The sequence below is a fragment of the Vitis vinifera genome, chromosome 11 (genome assembly GCF_030704535.1).
Source record: "Vitis vinifera cultivar Pinot Noir 40024 chromosome 11, ASM3070453v1".
Classification (NCBI taxonomy): domain Eukaryota; kingdom Viridiplantae; phylum Streptophyta; class Magnoliopsida; order Vitales; family Vitaceae; genus Vitis; species Vitis vinifera.
The window spans coordinates 7,345,028-7,351,224 of NC_081815.1; positions in this window are offsets into that span (position 1 = coordinate 7,345,028).

Here is a 6,197-nt window from a genome sequence, read left to right on the forward strand (position 1 = left end):
CTGCCCATTTTCTCCACATTCCTCTGTGTTTCGAGATTTGAAATTCGAGATTTGGAAATAGAGGTGTGACGGGCATGAAAAAAATTAAGAAGATGACAAGCTGAAGGTGGGCGTGCTCGTGAGACTTCATGTACATGGAAAAAAATGAAGAAATGAGCTAAAGATGGGTATCAGTGATGGAAATGGGTATGATAGATAGGGGCGTGAGAGAAACGAGAACGGTGATCTTGACTCGCGAAGGCTGCCGTGAGAGGCCATGACTCACCCTTCTTCCTTATAGCTCATGCATTTAGATGAGTATCGAAAAACAGAGGAAAATTATAGCAAAGAGACATCTCCACAAACAGAGCATAATAACACGAATAGCATAGGATGTCCGTCAAGGTTTCACCGCATAAATTATTAGTGAGTTGGCTGATTGAGTCGGAGAGACCAAATCGAATATGAACAAAACATGATTTTCATGCACTCACAATACGAACAAAACAGAGTAAAAACATCTTTTAGCAAAATGCAATGGAATACCTAATATAAAACAATAACAAGCAACCCATATCCATCTCAAAGATCCCCAAGTAAATCAAAAGTGTAGCTTTAAGCCCACACTCGGTCTAAATGATGCAAAGAAACCAGTGAAGAGTAAGGTAAAAAAAAGAATAATGAGGAAAACAAAGACCTTGAACCCACACTTACCTTTTGATCTTCTCTTAAAAGAGTTTGTTTTTGCTTTGAGCTGGCTGTGTCTCCCTTGGAAAACAGTTCTTCAAAGCTCCGCAACCCCCCACCAGCTTTGTTCTTTTTTCCCTCCCCGAGCTCTCTCCCCTCTCTCGTAATCCTCTGTCCTCCTTCCTTCTTTTCTGTCCCCTCTGTTCCCCTCTTCTTGCCGCAAGCCAGCCGTATCCCGTCCCATCTGCAGCCCCCAAAAGCTCTGCCTTCTCCCCTGCAGCTTCAGAGCCCCCAAACACAGCCCTCCCATCATGTCGAGCCCCGGGAAATGAAAATTAAAATTCAAAAGAAGGGTCCCTGCTTCCGGGGGTCTACAAATATGCCCCTCTTTGATAGAGTTCACGAGTGTAAGGAATGTGAACACTAGAGTGAAAAAGAAGTGTGAAAAGTGAGTGAAATGAAGTGAACTCTATCAAAGAACAAAGAAAGACCCCCGAACCCAAAAGGTACAAGTAGAACACAAACTCACTCGAGGCTCCAAAATTCTAAGAGAGGCTCAAGGCGCCTCAAAAGCTGCATCGAGGACCCAGACTCCCTCTAAGACATCTCTAAAAGTGACCCAAGAGATCAACGTCAAAGATGAGTAACGGTCGAACCACCCTGGAGTACGAGATGAATATGAGATAAGCACCAGGTAACGAAGTGAGGAAAGCCGAGGACGAATGCAAAACCCTGAAGGTAAGATGTGCAATGCCAGTGGGCATGAACGCCAGGAGTTGTGACTCCGGATGACAAGACCGACTCTAGGCACTAAACTGAGAAAATAAAAGCTCTGAAAGCCAAACCGAAAAGCTAACTCTAATCACTAAACCAAAAAAGTAAAAGCTCTGGAAGCCAAACCAAAAAAACTAACTCTAAAAGCTAAACTAGAGAATAACAGCTCTGGAAGCACACCAAAAACTAACTCTAAAAGCTAAACTAGAAAATAACAGCTCTGGAAGCCAAACCAAAAAGCTAACCCTAAACACTGAACTAGAAGGTAATAGCCCGAGAAGCTTAAACAAGATGACGGTAATGGCTCTGGAAGCCTAAATAAGATGACAGTAATGGATCTGGAAGCCTAAACAAGATGACGGTGATGGCTCTGGAAGCCTAAACGAGACGACAGTAATGGCTCTGGAAGCCTAAACGAGACGACAGTGATGGCTCTGGAAGCTTAAACAAGACGACAGTGATGGCTCTGGAAGCTTAAACAAGACGACAGTGATGGCTTTGGAAGCCTAAACAAGATGACAGTGATGGCTCTGGAAGCCTAAACAAGATGACAGTGATGGCTCTAGAAGCCTAAACAAGACGATAGTGATGGCTCTGGAAGCTTAAACAAGACGACAGTGATGGCTCTGGAAGCTTAAACAAGACGACAGTGATGGCTCTGAAAGCCTAAACAAGATGACAGTGATGACTCTGAAAGCCTAAACAGGATGACAGTGATGGCTCTGGAAGCCTAAACATGATGACAGTGATGGCTCTGAAAGCCTAAACAGGATGACAATGATGGCTCTGGAAGCCAAAACGAGATGATAGAAATGGCTCTGGAAGCCTAAACAAGATGACAGTAATGGCTCTGGAAGCCAAAACAAGATGACGGTAATGGCTCTGAAAGCCTAAGCAAGATGACGGTGATGGCTCTGAAAGCCTAAACAGGATGACAGTGATGGCTCTGGAAGCCTAAACATGATGACAGTGATGGCTCTGAAAGCCTAAACAGGATGACAATGATGGCTCTGGAAGCCAAAACGAGATGATAGAAATGGCTCTGGAAGCCTAAACAAGATGACAGTAATGGCTCTGAAAGCCAAAACAAGATGACGGTAATGGCTCTGAAAGCCTAAGCAAGATGACGGTGATGGCTCTGGAAGCCAACCAAGATGATAGTGATGGCTCTGGAAGCCTAAACAAGACGACAGTGATGGCTTTAGAAGCCTAAACGAGATGACAGTGATGGCTCTGGAAGCCTAAACGAGATGATAGTGATGGCTCTGGAAGCCTAAACGAGATGATAGTGATGGCTCTGAATGCCGAAACTAAGAGAAGTAGTGATGATGACTTTGAACGTCAAACTGAGAAGTGATAACGACTCTGAACGCCGAAACCAAGGATGCGACTCTGAATGTCAATCTGAAAATCGACGATGGCTCTGAATGCCGAAACTAAGAAGTGATGATGATGACTCTGAACGTCAAACTGAGAAAAAACAATAATAGCTCTGGAAGCCAAATCAAAAGGCTAACTCTAAACACTAAACTATAAGGCCCATAGGTGAAGACCTACGGTGGTGATGAATCTGAAACAAAGGGAGATGCCCTAAGCGAACTGACGGTAGGGGAATGCCCTAAACAAACTGAAAATAGGGGGATGCCCTAAACGTAAATAACAGTAGGGAGATGCCCTAAACAAAATGACAGTGGGGGGATGCCCCAAACGAAATGACAATGGGGGAATGCCCCAAACGAAATGACAATGGGGGGATGCCCCAAACGTAAAAGACAGTGGGGGGATGCCCCAAACGAAATGACAGTGGGGGGATGCCCCAAACGGAAATGACAGTGGGGGGATGCCCCAAAAGAAATGACAGTGGGGGGGGATGCCCCAAACGAAATGACAATGGGGGGATGCCCCAAACGAAAAGACAGTGGGGGGGATGCCCCAAACGTAAATGACAGTGAGGGAATGCCCCAAACGAAAAATGACAGTGGGGGGATGCCCCAAACGTAAAGATAGTGGCAATAGGGGGATGCCCTATGAAGATCAAGAAGTAGATCAAGTAGTGAGGGAATCTGCAAATGATCCGATGAACTCAGGGATGGGGGTATGCCCCAGCGTGGCATGTCGCTGCAAATCTCAATCCGCTGGAAATGGTTGAAAGGGACTCTACGAGTCTCGGACGATGCTCCGCCGAGAGCTCATATCGATGAAAAGCTCAGGAATAACGGTCAATGAAGCGAATACAATATATCTCGATCGAGTGATGGGAACTGTAACGGATATGTGAGGGAACGATCGCCTCCAGGGCTAAATGAAGGCAATATGCCCCAGTATGACATCAGATGTATCCGATCTGCCCCGATGACCCGAGAATAACACCAATGGGACGCGTAACAGATCTGATATGTACCCCTCTGAAATGATGACGCGGGAAATCCAGGCACCAGAGACAACTCCATCCAGGAATCACGACTACACAAAAGGGTATGAATCTGGCTGAATGACTCAAGAGAGGCTCCTCGGAGTGTCCGGACAAAATGAAGTCGAACATCGACCTGGCGCGTATCCCATAACCGTGGATGATCATGTAAACCAGTGGGGATCTATAAATCTCGATCAAGATGGGGAATATGCCCCAGTGTGGCATCGAGAATGTAACATGTCGAAAAATCAGATGAGCTCAGGTCATCCATGCCTGGCTAGATGGCTCTCGATAGGCTCCACTAAGGAACCATCGTGAGGATAACGAGTATATCATCATCTTTGCATACATCTCGCCAAATAAGGATAAGCACGCGACTCCCTCATGATCTGTAAATCTCATCCGAATCGAAATATGCCCCTGTATGGCATCGAAATGTAGGATAGGTCGGAGATCAGATAGCATGGAATCATCTATCCTCGAACCTGTGACCTCTGCGAAGATCCATAGAGATCCTCCGAAACGGAATATGCCCCAGTATGGCATCAGGTGCGTGACAGGTCCGAAGAACAAATGTCGTGAAAACATCCATCATCGCACACGTGACCTCTATGAAAGTCCGTAAATCTCGTCCGGAACGGAAAATATGCCCCAGTATGGGCATCGGATGCACGACAGGTCAAAAATCAAGCGACAAGAAATCATCTATCATCGAACATGTAACAATGGTCGTCCGAATCCATAACTGAATTATGCACACATGTCTAAAATGTGCCTCCCAGATGGAGAGGCATGATGGAATCCAAGTGTCGAGAAGTGCGGACCCGGCTGGGTGGATCTCAGAGACTCCGTAAGGTAACGATCATGTCCACGTCTCGATGAGCATCCAGTAAGTGATGATCGCGCAAGTCCGTGAGGATCCATGAACCTCCAAATGAAATGGGATATGCCCCAGTGTGGTACCAGAGGTATGATAGGTCAAAAATCAGGTGACACCAAATCAATCATCATCAAACTCACGATCCTGGTAATCCGAACACAACTGAATCAGACCTACACATCAAAGAGGCGACTCCCAGAAGAAGAAGCATGACAATATCTAAATATCAACCAGATCTCAATCACCTGTCCAAGTAGAGGCTGCTGAAGACGACATCTGATCCCATGGCCTCAGGGTGGTCTTAAGACACGGGACGTAACGTAGGCCAAGGTGATAGGGTGATAGAAATGAAAGAAAACTAGGCTCAAATACCCGATGATCAAAACTCATGCCCTCATATATGAAATGCAACATGTATAGTGAACCTCATGAGCCATGGACCTGAGGATGCCTAATGTGAATATGATATCGATAAGGAGACAAATGGAGCAAAATGAACTAATAGTGACATGTGTAATGATGATGCGGAGTATCGAACCCGAGATGGGTCGCTGTAAGAGGAGAAAAAGATGTGAAGGGAATGAGATGAATCACAAGCAACGATAAAAACGACAGCGAAACAATGGATATGTGAAGAAAGGTAGTGATCGACTCAGATCAAACATGAAGTGAAGTCACATCAATAATGAATGTAATGATGGAAAGGACAATGACTCGGAGTCCTTAGGAGAAGGTCACTCATCTCTCTCACAAATAGATATGACGAAGCAATACAAATAACATGGGATCTCAGAGAGCTCACATACGAACTCCCAACAACGAACATACTCGATAAAAATGACCCCCAAGCATCAATATACATACTCAATGATCGAGAACACTATGCACATACACACATGTGCTAATAATAATAATAATGATTTTTTTTTTTTTTTTTTTTTTTTTTTTTTTTACGCATATACAAATACGCGTACCCTGAACGTGAACAAATGAACCCCAAAGATGATATCGATAACAAATGAACACACCCCCAAGTGATAAGGCAACCCAAAACTCTCTCTAACGAGATGACCTTCTCAAACTAAGGATCTCTAAACCAATGTCCGTGAGATAGATGGTGGAAATGATGTGACTATCCTCCATGTGATGAACTGAGGAGGCTCACCACCCAGGGTGGAGAGAATATGAGACAAACGAATAATAGATAGGATAAGGAAGAAGAGATGAATACCATAACCAACAAGATGAGATGAAAATGCAGAGGTGTAGTGATAGGAAAAGATAATGAGAAAAACATGCCTCTAGGTCCAAAGCTCATGAAACTACCAAACAATGCATGCATACATTAAAGGGCCCCTATCCCGGTGTGAAAATGTGAGCAAGGCGATAAGAAAGAAAGGCTATAATGCGCATGCGAGGCTCAATGGGCTAGCAACGGACTATGTATCACAAAGGAATAACAAG